At 40.0% G+C, this 20542-nt stretch overlaps 1 long non-coding RNA gene across 1 annotated transcript in view; it reads right to left on the bottom strand.

The window, feature by feature from the left end:
- Window positions 1-20542, bottom strand: part of LOC126648710 (uncharacterized) — a 348496-nt gene that overhangs the window by 307759 nt on the left and 20195 nt on the right. The gene's annotated exons all lie outside the window — the stretch shown is intronic.

Raw genomic sequence — 20542 nt, 5'->3', positions numbered from 1 at the left:
GAGCTCTGTTCACACCAGCAGTTTGAATCTTTTGACTGTCCGTTGTATCACACTCTGTTCAGTACGTTTTTGGATCACCGACATGTTCCTGATAAAAATGCAAGAAGCCAATATCCGTATGCTGTATTTCCTCCTCCACATAGCTACCTCTAGTACTCAGTTACTTCCAGCTGCTGGTACCTTCCATCAGCGATGTTTTTTCCAGGTGTTTTATGTTCATTTCAACACACCGAGGTCTTGGCAACACACACTGTAGATGTTTGATGGCGTTCAGCTGTGGATATTTTATTGTACTGGGTTATCTTGGCAAGTTACTTTTCTGCTTTTCATGCCAGAAGCTTGCATATGCTATTAGCCTCAAAATGGTTTCTTTCCACAGCAGTTGGATCCACTCATCTTTCTCTGATCTATGCCTGCTGCTTATCAGCACTGCCAGGATTACACCGAGGTTGGACCACAGGGCAGATGAAATCCATCTGGTCACTGATTTAATACCCTGTTTAATGTATATTGGCCCCTCCTTCACCCAGCAGCTCCACTAAGACCTTCTGGGCCTGCCAGAGATGCAAGTTCTCTAAACATCTTGAAGAGATATTTAATGGATGTCTCTGTGATATCTAAGGAGTGCAGGCCAGAGAGCCAGGACACCTGTACTTCAGATGCCATGTTAGGGTTATTCCCTGACTTCCCACCAGTGTTGTCTTATCTTGCCAAATACAATGTAAGACCTTCTAGGGGGACTTCTGGGGCCAGTTTACGAACTCAACATTAGCCACCTGCTGTCATTGCAAAGGTAGTGACAAAAACAATCTGCTTCTGAGGTGAACTTCAGTCAAGAAAAATCCACACAACAGCTCAGTCCATTCAAATAAATAGGCCAATCCAGAGCTTTGTCTCCATCTATGCTATAAAATTAATTCCAAATTTTTACCTGAGCCCAAATTGCCATCTAACAACTCATATACAAGAGAAGTTGCACCTTGAGTACAGTTTCAGGGCCACACTCACATCATCATCAATTCTTTGAATGCTCTCCTGCTTTTTTTTTTTCCTAGGATAGTAGTAGCTACAGTTCATAAAGCTGTCCTGTTTCTCATTTTATGGACTCTTGGGTGGTGGCCAAACCTTACTCATTCCATCACTTTCCCTAGCATTAACAATCAAGAGCAAGACTTGTGTGTTCTCAGACTATCTTGTCACCCTCTTGCTACTATTAAACTTCTATCTTAAGCCCTTGCACTTATTTTCTGCTGCTTGCTTGTCTCATTAAGTCCTGGTTCTTTTTTTTTCCCTGGACAACTGAGCTCCTCCTGTTATTTGCTTGCCTTTCTTTAAGGATAAACAAGATTTTCTGTAACCACTCCTGAAAACTGTGGTCATACATTGGTCATATAAATGATTTTCCTTGGCTCTAATTAGTCAATCTGTTATGTTTCCAAAGTTACATAAGGAGGGCAGAGATCTCAGCTCAGTAACACACACATCCTAAGAGTAGGATGAAGCACATGACTCTGGTCCATCAGGGACAGCACTCTAAAGAATAAACAAGGCATCAAAAAATTCCTTTCATAAACCTATCAAACACCTTTTTTTAAACCTTCAGGAAGGGGGCTTCTACACTACCCTGTCGAATAAGTTGAAAACCTTATTCTAATTTCTATCTTTTTCTTATTAACAGATAGCATAGACCTTTTGTTCATTTACCACCCTCATTCTTTGTCTTAATATGTGTTTTATCCCTCTGTAGTGTTTACTCTCCTGATGTGTATGTAGATGGCAATCATCCCTGCTTGTCCTTGATACTGCTAATCTAAAGAGACTGTGTCCCTTTAATCCCTATTTATAAGATAAGGCTCTCCATTCTTTCAGCTACTCTAGTAGCCTTCCTCTATATCTTTTCCAATTTGAATTATTTTTCTTGAGTATGGCTGCTCAGAAGAGCACACAGATGCCCACACCCCTCTCAGAGAAGCATTAATGTTTTCCCTTCTGTGTTGGAAATTTCTCTCCCAATGCAATCCAGAATCACAGTGCCTTTCTCAAGGTGGGACCCCTGATTCTGTAGGGAATAGAATAGGTGGATTCTGTGTCATAGTCAAGAACTTCTGCTACTACTTTCTTTCTATTATGAAGCTTGTTACAGTCTTGTTGGGATCACTAGTGTTGAATGTGTCTATCAGCTCTTCTCTTTCTTTGTTTCTCAGTATTATCCCTGGCAAGAGTCTCAACTTGGTTTTCATATTTTTTGCCAGCAGTAAACATGAAAAAAAACCACTCCAACTTCCCTTTTTTTCCATCCCACCTCCTTTGTCAACTCAGTATGAAGACTTGGTCCTTATTTCTTCCTCTTCCTTACAGTTGTCAGGAAATGTAATGCCTTCACAGGCCTAAAATCTTAAATGCTGCCAGATGTTTTGCAGAGCACACTACTAAATGTGCTCTCACTTGAGAGACCACTGGCAATTGATTTCTCCTTCAGCCCTCTAGCAGTGCCCCAGAGCAAAAAGATCATGTCTTACCTATCTTTTTCCAAATCTTCGTTCTTTCACCTGTGATTCCCTCCCTCCAAATCCCTTGCTCACACACACAAAGGAAGGCCACAGGCCTGACTGACAAAGGTACACACAGCACGTGGAACAACTCACCCAAAATGTTCTGATGTAAAGGCACTTCTGCTTTTCAAGCCACAGTCTGCAGTTTAGAAGACATGGGAAAGTTCCTTTACTATAACCATTGTTTGTAGCAGATTCTCTCCAGCATTCTCCAGCCCTGGAGGACAGAATTTTTCCCCAGTATTTTCACTCCTGCTGCCTTCAACAACTTCCAAACCAATCATTAAGGCATACATCAAAAGCTTTTCATCTGAAGTTCTGACTGATTTCTGCAGAAAGGTTGGGGGTTTATTCATTTAATAGACGCCAGGGAAGACTGGAGTTTTAAAACTCCAGTTTTAAAAATCTCTGAGTAGCTTAAATGAAGTTATTTTTCCCCCACTTTACCCTTAAAGCCAAAATAGTGTTATTTTCTTAATAGCTTATCCCAGCTTGTTTTCTTTCACAAGCAGCAGCACTTTAAGTAGAGAGCCCACACTGTAATAATTTACTTGGGGAGAACAGATGGAAGTGGAGAGGGTCAAGGCTGAGTTGCATGCTGTGGCTTTTTAAGTGCATTCATCTGCGCTATTTTTTCATTTTTGACAATGCAATTCTAAAACTATTGGTATTTTTTCAGACGGCAAATTGTAAAGTCAAAAAGGTAACAGTGCTTAGCAAACAGATCCATCATAAACTAAATTGTACTACACTGTGCTTTCTTATTTAAGTTAGAGGGTCAAATCCTTAGCACTTCTAAGCAATTCACTAGGAAAATGGGGAAAAAATAATTTATACAATTTTGCCCATGCCTCTGGTTTGAAAATTGCTTCATTTAGTCCTCTAATGTATATAAAGTTTTCTGAAGACTGCTCTTCCACCAGCTGTCAAAAGCTTCAAGAAGCCACAGCACAGAAAGGGAAAGGAGAGGTACAATGGGATCCCAGTCATGCCAACAGGTAAATAATCCACTTCATCCAATTATGATTCTAGTTAATATTCTCCAGTGGCTTTTCAGAGGGATCATATTAAGAAGAAAGTAGGTATTTTGGTGTAGAAATAACTAAGACAAATTTATTCCTCCATTCTTGGCTTAATTTCTAGAGTAGTTGCAGAGATGAAGAAGGGAATATGTACAACATTGCATGTCTCTCAAATATATGTACAAACTGTGACACTTCTTAAGTCTACATAAACCTGGTATTCATCTGTGAGGGTCTCCAACTATGTTATCCAGCCTTTTGAACAGGCTGCCCAGGGAAATGGTGAAGCTTTTGTTCCTGGAGGTATTTAAAAGACGTGTAGATGTGTTAGGATAACGGTTGGACTCAATGGCCTTAAAGGTCATTTCCAACCTAAATGATTCTATGATACTAAAAGAAGGAGGAATACTAGTATAGGAGCATGATTTCTGGATTGAAAAGGTGTAGTTGGTTGTTATAGTAACTTGACTTGAGCAAAGCTCACTTTCTGAAGAAATAGAGGTATTTGAATTAGCAGAGGATCTTTCGAGAAAAGAAGTAAAACTATATGTGCAAGATATATAATTTGAGAAGGTACAAAAATCTTCCCCTTGTAATCAAATTAAGGCAGAAGATATTTTCTGTGTCAGTGACAAAAGTAACAGAACATATTAGTCTAAAAACTTTTTTAAGCTCCCCATAGATACAAATGGAGGAGAGACTTCTACTGCCTTCTCAGCAGCAGAAGTAGTTTAGTTGTTGGGGGTGTTGCAGTCTCACACACATTCAGATTCAATATTTTGCCAAGTTCCCTATCATGTTGTCATTTTCTTAATAGACAGGGCATCAGGGAGAGGATTGAACATTTTATCAAAAAGACTCATAACAAGGTTTCTTTGGTTGACTTCCAAATGTCCTTTGTAAGGGATCACATGCTTCTTTCCTCACTCCATAATTTCTTTCTGAAAAAGGGAGATTTAATACACCTAGGGAGACAGGAGCATGTGTGAAAATCTTGTCAACTGTTAACAAAGTGTCTGGATGCAAACATTAATTTGTACAGTGTACTTGCTTTTTAGGGAAGATCAGTTTCACACATATCTTTCCTATTTTTCTTCGACCTTTGAAGGCTAATTCAACATGTATACTTGATTAATTTCATGATCCAATCCAATCTGTACAAAGTGCTCTCTTTGAGCATATGTAATTAGCCATCTTTTTCTTGCTCTATTCCTATAGTCTCTCTGTAATGAGATACATAATGCTTTCCTAATGTGCTAGAAGTTTTATAGGGTTTTTTAACTGTCAATTTGATTTGCTGTTACTGTATGTTCTTTTTGTAAATTGATCCATTCTTTCTCTCTCAACACCCAAGAAATTAAACCTTTCAAAAAAGCATCCTCTTCTTCCACATCTAGCTAATACATAAAATGTATATATATAACACCACCATAGAATACATATGCACAAACACACACAGAGCGTATGTCTAATAAACAGTTTTCTCTCAGTTTGCTTCCCTGGTACCACATTTGGGTGTTAAATTCAAGCAAAATTACCCAAACCAAACATTATTCTTCAACTCAGATTTGCATGTGTACGATCAACAGAGAAGGCAGTCAACACCCAGTCTCCCACCTTACCCATAAACATGTGCTGTTTCTCGGACATAAGTCTCAGTTTTGCAGTCATTTGCACATGCATGAACCAACAGACAATGAATGTGGCTCTAAGGTCTAATGCATGTTTCTCTCACAAGAGCTGCAGAAGCAAAGATCTCCAGTTTGGCAGGAGGAAGGACTCCATTTTAATCTGTCCAGCAGACATGATGCAGTGGGACAACATGTCCTTGTCCAGATCTTCTCTGGATGTCAAACCTGCGACAAAAACCCTGATGGAGAACTGTGGACAACAGGGGCATGTTTGCTACAGCCTGATCGTGGGTGGGGACTATAGTCCTCTTTTTCACAGTTTAACAACAATCTTTCCTGAAACACGACTTCCTTAAGCCTTTCAGAAGCAAATGACATGGGTATTACTGTAGCCACATAATGATTAAGGAATCTCCACAATGATCCTAAAGTTTATGGTATTAGGATCAAATAAGAAGCCCCTCACTATTATTATGAGCACTTCTGTAAATAAAAGCCTAATTTGTTTTTTTCAAACCTCCTCTAACAAAAGCCTGTCCCTTCCACAGATCTATCTCCTCACAAAACCCAAACAAATATAAAAATCTTTAACAACATGGTTTGCCCAAGACTCGATCGTGTTTGACAATATTAGGAACAAGAAATGGGACCTCCTGATTCACAGTCTTGTGGTCCAGTCCATAGATCACAAAAGTGAATATATTTTGCATGTGTTTGGGAAAAAATACTGGTTCATGCATACAGTTATTGTGACCTTCTGAAAAATGTCTCAATTTGTGACAGTAGAGGAACTTAATGAAAGAGACTGTAAATAAATCTCCATTCCTCTGGAATAAATAACTAAACAATCAGAAGATTGATTTTACAGTTTAATGTTTAAACAGAATGACTCATGCTCAAAAAATAAATTCTTTGTCTAATTCTTAATCAGCTCTAAACAAGATGAACTACTCTGTACAGGCTTTTTTGAATTGCTCTTCTGCATTTACACCACAAATGCTCTAGCCTTCCTCAGGATTAAAATAGGTGTTTTATCAGGATAGAAGATTGCACGTCTACAGCACTGACTATATCTACGGTCTCCAAGGAGTAAAAGCTTAGCCACCTGTAAGATGGTCGTAATAATATTGATTTATTCATATCTTTCAAAGGTGAGGATTAGCTGCCCAGGGAGACTAAAACCTAGGCTATTTCCCTATGCACAGACCAGCAGTAAGTTTGCAAATACTTGTTTAGCTTCAGAGAAGTCCGGTTTTAACTACCTTTCATTTTGCTAGGAAAATTTATTTTCAGGAAACTGGGTGAAATTTTTATTTCTACTTTTAACATCATAAACTTTTACAGGAAAGAGTTCATTTCAATGAAAATTTGGGAGCAGTGTGGAATAATGATTCATACATTCCTTCTGCAGGCAGTGGGAACTTACACATAAATTATGCATACATGTAACCACATGTCAAGTCATAGGATCTTGTGACAGTACTTGGCTATTTTGCTTATTCCTCATGATAGATAAACAACATGACTTTTGCTGATACTGCTCAGAAAGTAGATAACATGGAGAAGTTCTTTCAGGCAAGAAGGGAAGGGAGCAACTGAAAGGAGGGAACAAAAGAAAGACTATGGACCCTGAAGGAAACGACATTTATCATCACAAATCACAAAAATACATAGAAACCAGGGTTTGCACTTGTAGCTACCTGCCCACCATACACATTTATTACTTAAATTACAAACCCAATCCAAACAGAGTGTGAAGATAAAAATTTAGGCAGTGCCAGTTGTTTCTGTTGTGTTTTAAAATAAATTTTCTGATCTGGTTTTACTTTTTATGTGTGGCATATATCTGTCTTTGGTTTCTCCTTATGCTTCACTGCCTTTCTAGTTTGTTAAATCATCATTTATGCTCTCCAATATCTGCTTTAGTTTTTACACCTCTGCTTTTCTTGCACTCTCTTCTGTCATCCTGCACCTACACTCCTTTTCCCCGGTAGTTTCTAAAATGCAATGCAAATCTTCATCCTCAGATGGTGCTTGAAAGAAGGCAAAATAAGTTGCTCATCTCTGTCACTGCCTTGATATCTTTGCAACAGCTGAAGGCAGTTTTTCAGAAAATAACATAACTTCAGTCCAATCTTAACACTCTTTTAGCTAGTCTACATAAATATATCTCCATATCTAAGTAGAGATTATGCTTCACTTTCAGGTCTGAATATCCCCCCCCATGTTGTCTGTCACTCTGAGGCATCACTCCTACTGGTTTACTTCTGTGCTGGAGAAAAATCGGTGCCCCTCCCTGACACCTGGAACACCTGTTAACACCACACTACACTTTCACTTCTCTGGTGTAGCTGTGTGGGGAGGAGGAACCTACATTAGCTCCCATTTCTACGGGATTCTTTAGCTAAGTTCTTGACCCGAACTTTCTCCTTCCCTTATCTGATCCCGCTCCTTCACCAAAATGCTATGTCTTTTGGATTTAAGCATGTTGGCTGTGTTACAGTTCCAGTCTGTTTCGTACGTGACAGAAAATCTGCTTTCATGATTTTCTTAGTTTTCCATTTGTTTTCCTCTGGGCTATAAATAAGCAGTGCAAATGGTATATCTTCCTGAACTATTCCTCCTTGTCCCATGCCAGGGACTGGAGGAGAGGGGTGGGAGGAAGTAGACAGAATCCATCCACAACCTGAGACAGGACAACTGAGAAACCTGATATAAAGGATGGCACATTTTTTGGCAGCTGGTGTCTTCAGGAACACGATAAGGAGACAAATGTGGTTTTTTGTCAATCCCTGCAAATGTGATTTCACTGTCAGAAGCGAGCTGTTCTCTTTGGCACGTTAAGAACTTAAAACCAGGAGAGACACCAGTAGAGAGTAAAGCATCCAGAAAGAGGGAAGGGGAACATTAGCTCAGCACTTTACCACATGACATGTCCTGGAGACAGACCAAAGAAAGATTATTATTGCCATCTCACAAGTGAAACCCACCTGTGATCTTCACGTGAGAAACGACATTACAAAGTTTTTTTAAGAAGTACTGCAAGGACTCCAAATCTTTTGTGATTGGACGTAGGGTGTGATTTCACAGACACTAAATGTTGGTTGGACACATTGCCCACCTGTTTAAAAAAAAAAAAAAAGAAGTAAATTGGAAAACACAAAGGACAGTCAAGAGCCCTTTGGCAAATTTGGGGAATACTCTTTTTAGCACCGAAGAAAATAATCATTCGGACCTGGTAGTTAGAAACAACAGTGATCAGGTCATTATCCAGGAGCAAAATATATCTTCTACTTGGCTGGAGGTCACCAAAAGCTTTTATTTTCGTAAATAATTTCACAAGATCAGCAAGCATTAAGCCAATTCATCTAGTATGAAACACTAGAGGCCCAAGTGTTTTCAATAGCTACTCTAATTTTCTTTTTCTGCTTATAACCAAGGGACAAGGACCGGAAAAATCATTGTGTATCATGCCAGTTATCACTGTATGTCATAACACTACTTTTATGCAAAATGAGTTTAAAACAAAAATAATATAAACTTTCCATGTTTAAGTTTAGGGCACTTAGCAAACACTTCGGGAGCTATCACTGAAGTAAGAGTAGCTGTAGAAGCTGAGGAATAAAGGAGAGAGGACCCTCCAGTAAACTCTTTCAATCTCCAGATTCTGCTAACTGATCCATAGCAGGACAGAAGGGCTCTTGAGTTATTATAATCATCCTTCATTCATAAAACCACTGCTGAAGGTGGTGTATATTACCCTAACATGCATGACATTTTATAAAGTATGCCCCTACTTAAAACAAAACTTCCAACCAGAAAACATATTGGTCCTTTCCTCCCTGTGGCATACCAATTTCTCAGGTCTATCAACTGTTCAGCCATTCTACAAGGCAAATAAATGTCTGCTGTTGGGGACTTGGGTCCACTGAGTTTTCTCATTTGTGAGCTAAAAAAGATTTGAAGCCTGAATTTAGCTTGATTTCCCTGATGGATGATGCAATGTCCATGCCCCAAAACAAGCTTCAGAATATTCTACATTTGGCTCAAAGAGTCAGTATTTCCCATATTGAAACACCAGCATTTCACACTGTTCAGCAAAATGAAGGTTGTGTGTAGGAAAAACAAGAAAAACAAAACAACAACAAAACAAAACAAACAAAAACCAAACCAAACAATCCTGATTCTTAATATCTGTAAAATTAGGAGAAAGGCCTATATATCTGTGGCTCATTTCTTGACTCACTGCTATTTGTTGATAAAAAGCAGTACATGGAGGACTAGCCAGAGGAATTTGTTGATCATGCAGGCATCCCACATTCTGTTCTCCATTAATGGACTAGCAGAACACGAAAAATAGGGCCACACACCACTGACTGCTGTGTACAAAGCAAGACTGACTTTCACACTTATAAACGAGTAATGACCAGAAATAGGAGGAAATAATCAATTATTCAGACTTTTGCAAGTTAAAGGGACACCGAGATATTCATCTCTTATTATACTAGGTAAGCTAAGCAATGTTTACACAAACAGTAAGAGATTTTTGCCCCAGGACACAAACTAGCTGTTGCTGAAATTTAGAAGAAAAGCCCATTGAGGAGTTCATCCTTAATTGGCAGTGAAAATATTTCTCGCACCTTTCACACAAGCATCTGTCTCTGTGCACCCTAAGAGAACCCTAAGTCTCTCTCACTACAGTAAACGTAAGCTCCTGATAAATTATTATTTTTTCTTATTCTGAGTATATCAGTGAGACCACAGCCTGAAAATTTCAAAAGTATCTTTAAGTGCTTTCTTGCCAACCCATCAATCTGATGGGTCAGTACCCAACTGCCTATGCCCTGCATTTCTTTCCTCACAGCTGAATTTTTTCGCATAACAACTCCTACAACAGACGGCACAGAAGTGCTTTGAGAACTGCCAGACCAACGAAAACACCAGTCTCACGTGACATTCATTTGCAGTTGTTAAGTCAGTTCTAAAACACTCCGCCAAGTTTTGCAATTAAGGCCTAGAAAAACAAGATTCCTTTGCTGAAGATCGTGACCCATTCACAACGTGAAGGACCAGTGATAAGGGGTATTGAGTAAATGCCCCCATAACAGCAGATATGCCTGCCCACCAGAGCAAACCTATTTACCCGCTGAAAATAAACAATGGCACTTGTCTACACAAATTGTATGTGCTTTCCAGATAAGCAAAAAGTATTCTATTTGTCAGGCCTGCAGAAGCTGACACTGGAAAACCTGTTCCCTCCTCCTACTTCTATCTTGTTTCCCCTCTCCTTATTCTCTCTCCAGCACGAGCTTTCTCAGAACCAGTACTCTCTTACATTGTGTAAGAAAAAGTGAAAATATGCCACTGAGAAACCTCCATCTCTCTTTCTTATGTCTGTTCTTCACTTTAAATTTTTGTCCCTTTTCTTTTGGTGCCCCTTCATCTCTTTCAGCATTCACTGGTCTTGCTCTTTCTTACCCCACCTCTGCTTGCTCCTCATAATATTTTCCATCTCCCAAATTTCCAAACACCTGAATCTAAGTCTTCTTCACCCTTCCATGAACCTTCTTTCCCATCCATCATTTGCCTAGCAAACGAGATAGTAGCTGCCATTTTTTGATGCTGTGTTTCCTTCTTGGAGATTTGCTGCATTTTTTTCCTTTTTCCTGGTTCCAGAATTGGAGAAAACAAGAGGAGGAGAAGGGTGGATAAACAGCATGAGAAGAGGCTGATTGCAGGCCTATCCTCAATGCACACAGTAAGCACGTAAGAAATCATTCATTGACAGACCAAGAATGGAGATATTGCACAAGCCAGACAAAGGTTTAAGAGTATTCAGTTCTCAGCTAAAGAGTCATGAAGTTTTTCTTCCCAGTTGTACTAAGCAGGCGCCAGCCTGGCAGCTTGTTTGGCTAATGAAAGGCATCATATCTAACAAGTGCAAGAAGTTTTGTTTTAGACAGGAACACCTTTGCAAAATCAAATCAGCACTTCCATTAAAATGCCCCAAAACCTCCATAAACAAACACAAGTTTTGTGGGAGAAAAAAGAAGCCACCTGAAGGCCGTCTAGGAGCAAACATGTCATAAAGGAGAAATGATTATCACAGAGATCTGCAGGAAACAGGAGTCACACCTGCATCCATTTGACAGAAGCTCAGTATTAGACTAATTCTATCTCCATGCATTGGAGATCCAATGGGTTTTTAAAGGATTTGAAATGGAGAAAACAAACTAGGCCTGTAGCCAAAGACTATGATTTTTTTTCTCTCTACTATTAGATTTTTTAAATATCCATTGGATATTCAGCTTAAGTTCTTAGGCAAACAGAAGAATGAACCAGTCATTTCTTGTATGTCCATATTTCACCTTAGAACTAAGATTTTATCTATCCTGAGTATAGGAAAACACTGAGAAAAAGAAAATGCTACATTGCAGGCAAATGTCACATATACAGAATTGAAATACTTTTGTTATTCATCCAGATGACACAGAGCCACATTCTAATACCTTATTTCACAAGAACTCCCATTGGTTCTAACAGGACTACTCAACTACAGCGTGACTCCAAATATGCTGTAATCAGAGCCAATGGTTGCATTGACTTCAAATTTTGAACCAGCTCATGGTAAAATAGCATCCAGTATGAGAAGTAGTATCAGAATTTCGCTCATAATGGGAGAGTTATGGAAAGTTAGTCCCCTTACTACTAGATTGTTGAAGGTGTCTGGCTGATGTACAGGATGAAACCTGTATATCAATATTTAGGGTGAAATCAACGGTTAAATTAAGGACAGGAAGGGATGTTTGGCTTTCCTCCATATTATGAGACACTGTCCACTTTTAAGGACTGCACCTAATGTCATTGTGGGGATCTATGACACTGATGACAACCATAGCCTTTCTTCTTTCCTTTCTTGTGGCATGTGCCAATTGTGAGGTTCTCTTTCACTCCTGTCCTCAAGTGAGTCTTACAGGTAGCATGAGGAATTTTGGAAGTTGTCAGGTAATGTCACACACAGAAAGAACATTTCAGATCATTTTGGGACTGGAAAAGCAATGAATTAGACCTATTCACAACTGCTCTTTCTTGGTACTGTTGTATCTATGTCCACTCTACACACTGCAGAACAGGATGGCGCAGTGTGAGATGCTGCAATTCTAAATAGCTTTGAAGTCTGTGTTTCACCAGGTTTTTATCAGAAGAGCTTCTTTCCCCTTTCTGTTTGGTGTAACGGACAAAATGAAGCCGTGGTTAAAAAATAAATCAGCTCCAATCATCAGGGACATTATTATGTACACTCACATCTTGACAGTTTTTCACAGCTTTCCAGTTTAAGAGGCGAATGGTTGCCACTAGAGCTGTAAATATAGTTTTTAGAGAATGTTCCTGCTACTTTTTGGCCTACATGAACTGGAGAAACAAAATAGAGTATGTGCATACTGAATTTTTGAACGGGACAATGTAAAAATATGAAACAATAAGGAAATTAGAGCTCAGAAATCACAGTAAATTAGAACTCAATCTAAGCAAAGGAAAGAAGAGTAGAAGAGGCAAAGACATAGTCAATATAGAGAACTGTTTAAAATGAGGATAATGGCTTTACAAGGAGATTTTAATTCAAAAGGATAATGAAAAAGAAAACAAAGAGGTAATAACCATCCATCCATCTCAGCACAAATAGTTTTGTAGCACATGTGAAGATTTCAGCTGCAACATAATTTGCTGAATATGTAATATTCCTACTATTAATATGCATTTACCTGCAATGAGAAACAAGACCTGAAGTATAAATTGGAATTATTATTTTTTTTTAAAATATCCAGACAACTACTACTTGAGTCTGCAAGACTAGCAACAAGATTCCAATGAACTACTCATGAAACAGACAACAAGAGGTCACAGAAATGTCAGGCACAGCATCTTTTGTATGATCTGCTCCAGGCACCCAGCACCAATGCAAGCTGCTGAACCAAGCCTAGGCAGAGGGGATAAAGCAAACTACATCACATCTATCTCAGTGACATGCACCACTGTTGTCTTGAAAGAGGACAGTCTTGGTGCCCACTAAATCCTCAACAATTTTGTTCACAATAACACTAAGATAGAAGAGTGGAGGCACCTTTCACAGCGTTGGCTTCGGGAAAATGGAGATTTTGAAAATTCAATGAGATTACTGATAAATCCTTCAACACTTATTGAACACCTATCTTTGCTGTGATTGTCAATATTCTAATCAATACATCAGAGGGCAAATGCCTTGTAGCAGACCAGTTGTACCCAACCAAATTCTGCCAAAATAAGTAAGTAGCTTTCAACCATTTTTCATTATATATGTGTTACCCCTCAAGAAGAATTATATCTATGATGCAATGTGTATGATGTAACCTAATGATGTGTATGTGTGACCTAATGTTATTCATATTAATATTTCTGAGAAAAAAAAAATCAAACTCCAAAAAAGCTACTGAAATTTGAGGTCCAGCTTCAACAAACCTTCAGTTCTGCAGTTAAAATGCAGCCCCTCTTTTATGCCAGGCAAGTTACTGACTAGGTTCTGTTACAATTCATTTAAATATTGATACCAAAAAAAAAAACAACAAAAAAAACCCCTTGAAGACATCACAACAGTGTCATTCTCTTCAGTCATGCCATTTCCTCTTGAAAACAAAATGATACCAAGAATCAAAAGTGGAGGTTTGTATGGGTTGTGATAATAGTGAAAATCCCTCTCCTTGATTCTATCCCAAAAGGTATCAAAGGAAATTGCCTACTGCACATTGTGGGCATAATCCACTACTACTTTTACAGTAATGGTGATGTACTCTGCAGAGGAAATGTTAAATATTACAGTCTTACTATTACAAGCTCTAGTGCTGTGGTTGCTCGCTGCTTATTTCTTCAGGTTCTTGAAACATCACATAAAATTATATGGACGGCTCCATAGGTTCACTCCAAAAGTTTGCCTCATTTGTAGCCTGCTCTCAGATGGTTGCTAGGAAAAGATGATCAGGGAAAAACTGCTGCAAAACACAGCGAGCAGCAGGGTAGTCCTTCCCCTGACATATCCTCCCATCTTCTAGGATTTTTTTAAAGTGAAAATAGACTTTAAATGGGTGTTTAAAAGATCCAGGTTTCACAGCAGTGAAAACCCACATATGCTGCTTTGACAACCAAATTTGCAATCTCTGATCTAACCTCAGCATGGGTAAGAAATGTGACACAGGGATTTAATACTGCACACTTTCTCAGTGAATCAGCACACATATCTAGAACAGGGAATTCTTGATCCTCAAAGTTGTAATACTGTGAGTAGGATACTTAGCACCAACATGTAATTCATTGCACATTCTTGGCTTGTGTATCTTTCACTCTTTGCATAAGACAGTATCTTTTTACACTTCCAATTTAACTTTATTTCGAATGAGGGAATTCATGGTCTTTTTTATTTCACCAAGGGAGGAAGATGGCTTATCCAAGTAAGCCATCCTCATTGCCTTCAGTGGGATTGGTCTCACAGATCTCTATGTGGGTCTGCTTCTTACTAAGGGCAAAACCAGCATTCTCTAGATGACAGGGTCTCAGAGGCACTGTTGGCCAGTGGGATGTAGATTAAATCAGAGCTCAGGATATCTGGGTCTTTATCCTTGCTCTGCTTTTTGCCCCCTGGGTGACCAAGGCTGAATTATTTTGCCACATCTCAGTGACCCACACAGTAAAAAGGATGCAGATCCTTCTTGTGAAGTCTTTTCTGCTTTATGTATTCAATATCAATGGTTTTGCTGTCACACTCTCCTAATTTTTATTCAATGCTTGTCAAGTCCCCTTAGATATGCTGTGGGACTAGTTGAGACATGTAAGAAGACCATAAAGGGATACAGACCACCTGCCAAGTAGTAGTCATCTGGATTCTGACATTATGTAGGAGACAATATAGATGAACTGTGGTGCACATAATGAAAAAAAAACAATAAAAGAGGAAAAAAATACAGAAAAGCAGTGTAAGGAGATGAACTCACCATGCTCAGCATAACTGTACAGATTTTCGATGGAGATATAAAGATCCGTGGGTCTTTTAATGAATGTATTATATTTTCATCGTCATTTGTTTTAAGGGGATTTAGTTGCAGGTGGTTCGGGAGGGTTTTATTGGTTCAGATACATAAACTGAAAAACTCATCTAGAAAAATTTTAATCACTTAAACAAATCACCATGATGATTTTATGCCATTCTAAGTTTCTGCCTCCAGTATCAAGACTTCAAAAGATTATTTCCTTCCTTTACTTACAGAGCACTAATAGATGTCCAGTGAATGCAAGCAGTGGGTAAAAATGAACCAAAAGCATGGGAGATTAAATGTTTACACAAATTTTGCTGGAACACCATATATATGTATATTTCATGTAAGAATTTGACATACTGATGTGAGCTGGAATAAACCCTAAAATTATGTATTTAGCCAGCCTGAAGAAAAGGATGCATTTTGAAAAATGCACTAGAAGGTGCTCACACCTCATCTAGTTTCGCAATATGTGATCGAACTTACCGTATCAGCCAAAATACTGTGGCTTTGTTAACTAGCTCCCCTTCAGTAACATGATGTCTAATCAGAACATTAGCCTTACAAGTCTCTCTCAGCCTCACAGTAAAGTTTTTTTTTTTTCAGAAAAAGCTGTAGGGAGATTTGCTATTAAATGTGCCTTTCTTAATTCATCTCATCAAAAATATATATGGAAGCTCACCATCTACTCTCTCCTGTCTTATTTTCCCCCTTCTGCTCCACGCATACTCTGGGGAACAGCGCTGCCTTAATTTAATTGTTTATTGGAGGGATGAAGAACTCAGTTTTCAGTGGCACCTCAGGTGGTGACAAGTAACAGCAGTGGCTGAGGCTAAGCCTGGAGCTGAGGCATCAGGGAGAGCTACAGAGTTGTTCTGTCTCAGCTCAGCTCAGCTCAGCAAAGCCTGTTTAAGCTTAGTCTCCTCTAGTGTGAGGGGCAGCACTTTGGCAAGGAAAACACCAGGTTCTCCTACAGAGACAACAGCAAATAAACCTGAAAAACAACATCAGAAAAGCTGCCAGAAAGGAAAAGGGGGGGGGCGGGGAGGAAAGGAAAATTAATTAAACCCCGTCTGCTTCAGGAAGCTGCGAGTTTCTTTGTGCTCTGAAATGGCTAAGAAGCCCCACAGACACTTTGTTTTCCAGCACTGTCACTTCAAAGCCCCACAGCAGAAATCTGCGTCAGAGCTGCCCTGAAACTGAGAGCAGCTGGGCACTGGCCAGGGTCTGGCCCCATGAAATACGCTTCTCCCTTATCTTCTCTGCCATAGGAGCTGATAGCTGAGGTACAGCATGGCCTGACAAAGACCTGAGCTAGTTATGGTGCAGCAAGGCAGGTAATACAATAACATTTTACGGGTTTGAAGTAGGCTATACTACTGCCAGCTCTTTAGGTAGAGTGCAGCAACTTTGTTAATAGAGATGTTTCAAGCTGAGGGTTTTTGGAAATGACGGTGCTTTGCCTCATGTTGTATCACCAGATTTGCTATTATGCTATTCTGAATATTCCCCTCAAGTCCAAAATCTTCCATGGATTATCTCTGTCCTTTGGATATGGTGTACAATTGTTTGTCAAATTAACACAGGTAGTGGAAAAGACCCAAATCCACAGAGCGAAATAATTACTAGAAAAAGATATCTGAGGATCCCAAAAGCTTTGGGGAGAGTTGTGGGAAGCAGAAAACTCAAAACACCATGCATGATGGTATGAACAGCCCGTGGGAAATAATCCCTTCAGTAAGTCAGCATTTCCAGTTTTCTCTCATTACACGGTATTTAACATGACTTCCTACTCTGAGTGTCTCTGAAACAGAAACCCCCAGATATGAACAAGGATTAGCTGAAATACACTGCCATAAACCTAACATACTTTAGGCTGTGTCAAGCTCTGGAGAGCTGTAGATGTTATTATACCCACAAAGCAAGCAAGGCTGAGGCTCCATGCCATAAGAAAACGGGAAAAGGAAGGAGGTGGTGAGTAAGGAAGAGGTGGATGGCAATGCTACTTGCTGAAAGGCAGCACGCTGTTTGCCTTAACATCTAGAGACTTAAAATCATAACCCTCTCCTGAGCAGTGTTTCTCTATTCTCTCCTTTTTCCTCCTGACACCCTCCAGCAGCCCCTTGTGGGCCTTTGCTTCCTTCTGCCTCCAGCAACGCTCAGACTCCTCGCAGCCTCCTGCACCCTCAAGCCAGTGCTGCAGCAAGCTCACATGCTTTATGGCACAGGAGCAACTGTGACACAAATTAAAGTTGGGCAAGAAGCCACAGAAGATTTCACATGAAAAACAGAAAAGAGGGGCCACTTCCAGAAGCAGTTAGTTTTAATGTCAAAATGCAAGTGTGGAGCCTGTTTTCGTAGCAGAACCTGGGAAAGCAAGGCGTTCTCAGAAGTTACGCTGCAAACTTGGGCTCCATGCCAAGCTTAACCCTGTTTCTTCCAGATGTGCTGAAGAAATGTGTTTCTTCTGTCTCTTTGCCTGAGAGCCACATCACTAATTGGGAATAAGATATGGGATCACAATTGTCATTGCCACCTCACTTACTGAACTTTACTTCCTGACAGTAACTGGTGCACTGCACTTGGGATTCAAGATGTAGAGACAACTGATCAAATTCAAGAAAACAACATTCAAACTGATTCCATTAAAACACTGTATCTCTCAATATATAAAGGAATATTTTAGCCATAGCAGGAAGAAGCAATAAAACATGACCCCCTTATCGCTAACAGTCCCATAGTTTTCCCTGCCTCCAGTCTCTCTACCTGTACAGATGAAATGTTTCAGATAAAGTGGAATGAGTGTATAAACCAACCATTATCATATCTGCACTACTATCATGACTAGCATATCTCAAAAAACCTATCTAACACAACTACTTCAAACATAATAAGCCACTATTATTTTTCACTGCACAGTCTCTCCATCTGAAAAGGTTATTGTTGTTACAGTCTAGATGCTACTTCACTTAGTTCATCCTATGAGAGATGCTACATGCAAAAGTGGAGATTATTACCAAGATAACCCCTCTGTCAGTCCTTGTAAGTTGCTCCTCTGATCTCGTCCAAAAATAAGATTACCCAGAGGCTTTAATGAACTATACTTAATTGATGTCTGGTATTAACTGCACCTTCGTGAGAGAGATAATATCTTTTCCCCAGACACATATCATTCATATCCTCACATAAATCTAGTGTTTGTTGAGTGGGTCCATTTATATCATCTTACAAAATGTCAGACAGATCAGTTCTTGCTCCAGTTTCTAATTTCCTGATATAATGGATATGTACATTCACCGTTGCCAGGCAGCAGATCTCAGGCTGTAGCCTCCATGGTATTATTCTTCCCAATTTCCACATTAATTATTGACAGGTTAAAATATATTAATTAGTAACAGCCGGGAACAGCATACTTCATGCTTAATGCTGGGATTACCTGGCACAGCAGAAGAAGGCAAATAATCTTTAGGGTGATATCTGAAGGACTAATTGAAGCAGAAATGTACAGAGGATATTTTCAAAGGCAGGAGCACCCTTTTCCAGCAACAGTCATGTCCTTTCTCCTTTGCATCTATATCACTAGCGTGGACTCAAGTCATTAGCCATGTAGAAAGAGCCACAGCCAGGAAAAATGACTGTGTGAATGCCTATGAATGAATGACCCTGAAGAGTGGACCACAAGGCTGAGGAAAGGCAAAAGTTTTGCAGGTTCAGCTTCTCTCGTAGACATCCCTTTAAAGCATCCAAATCATCCAAACCTGGGCCAAAATATTACCAAAATTTAAGACAGACACAGCCCATCTGAGTTCAGTGTTTCTGAAAAGGAGCTGGACTGTGGGCTTTGGTCATGCTAAAGGCCACATAGTGTTTCTGCTTGCCTTAGTGCATGCCTGCTACCACTTTAGGAAAGAGCAACATCCCTGTCTGCAGGAATGAGTGTTCCCAAGGAAGGCGTGGCAACGCTGAAGTGCATGAGAGGAAAAGGGAGACAACCTGCCATGCTGGGTAGCAGTGCCTGGAAGGACCACATTCTTTACAGCTGAGTAAATTACAGAGCAACCCTTGGGGCTGATGACGAGATTTCCACCAGGGAACACAATCTCTGCTCTTTGCAGAAGAAAGTGCCTGGTCAAGCACACACAGTGCTGGCACTCACATACCCTGTACCATTGGAAAAAAGGCAGTAAAGCCAAATGATATCAGGTCCAGCATCTGCTACTGATAAACACTTGAAAGATAGACAGTCCTGCGAATTTTATTCGATCAGAATGCAAAAAAAGTATCTTATTTCTCACACTCTTTGCTGCATACAAAGTGAGGAGGTAGCAAAAAATTCTCACAGTACTAATACTAAGAGAATAATGACTCATAAATATACAAAGAGCAAGAGCACTGTGTTTCTCCGATCATGCTATTTCAAAGAGTTGCCATAGAGCAGTATGAACACTCATTTGCACACACACACAGATCAAAGGACTCTAGCCCACCCCAAAACCTTCTCCTGAGAGGGTGTCACAAATCATTGCCAGGAAAATTGCTTAGGTATCATATATTTCCAGTGGGTAAGATCAAAGGGAACTACGTTAGAAAAACTGAAAATTCTCCATCTACCCATTCACACAAACTGCTTCTATACCCTTAAGAGTAATAATATAATAATGGCCAGTCTTCGCAAGCGAAGATCCGGGGAAGGTCTTTCCACCTTCCAGCCTGCGCATTGGATTTTTTAGGTGAGACACAGTGTGCGCTGAACTGAGCCCACCCTTTAATCCTAAGGTTCATCTGCCGGGGCCAAGCGAGCTTGGACGGTGGCAGCGAGGTCCTTAGGACGTAGGTGGGTTGCCTTTAAGGGCTAACGAGCCCCACCTGCCCGGGAGTGGCCCTGACCGGGAATCGAACCCGGGTCTCCGCGGTGACAGCGCGGCGCCTTTACCCCCTAGACCACCAGGGGCTCCTACCCTTAAGAAACAGGAAGCCAAATACACCACAGAAGCTCAACTTGTCACCTGTACCACATGTTGCTGAGTGAAATCAGAAGAAAAGCTTCCTCTGATTTTATACACATGAAACGACAGAGCCTGTGTGCTCCCAGTAAGGGTACACCTGCTGATTCTTGCTTTGCCCATCCTCTGTCTAGTTCTTAGCTATTCACAGAGCCAGTGATTATTGATTTCCAGGCTTTATTGCAGCTCTGATTATTCATTCAGGTCTCAGTGGGTAACCAGAGGAATGATTTGTCTCTGTTCAGCCATTTGAAAAATTGTTCGTGGCCAGCC

Source organism: Myiozetetes cayanensis, unplaced genomic scaffold (assembly GCF_022539395.1).
Source record: "Myiozetetes cayanensis isolate MyiCay16 unplaced genomic scaffold, myiCay2020 scf1, whole genome shotgun sequence".
NCBI lineage: Eukaryota > Metazoa > Chordata > Aves > Passeriformes > Tyrannidae > Myiozetetes > Myiozetetes cayanensis.
Note: the sequence above shows the minus strand (reverse complement) of the source record. Positions and strands in the feature narration are given on the sequence as shown.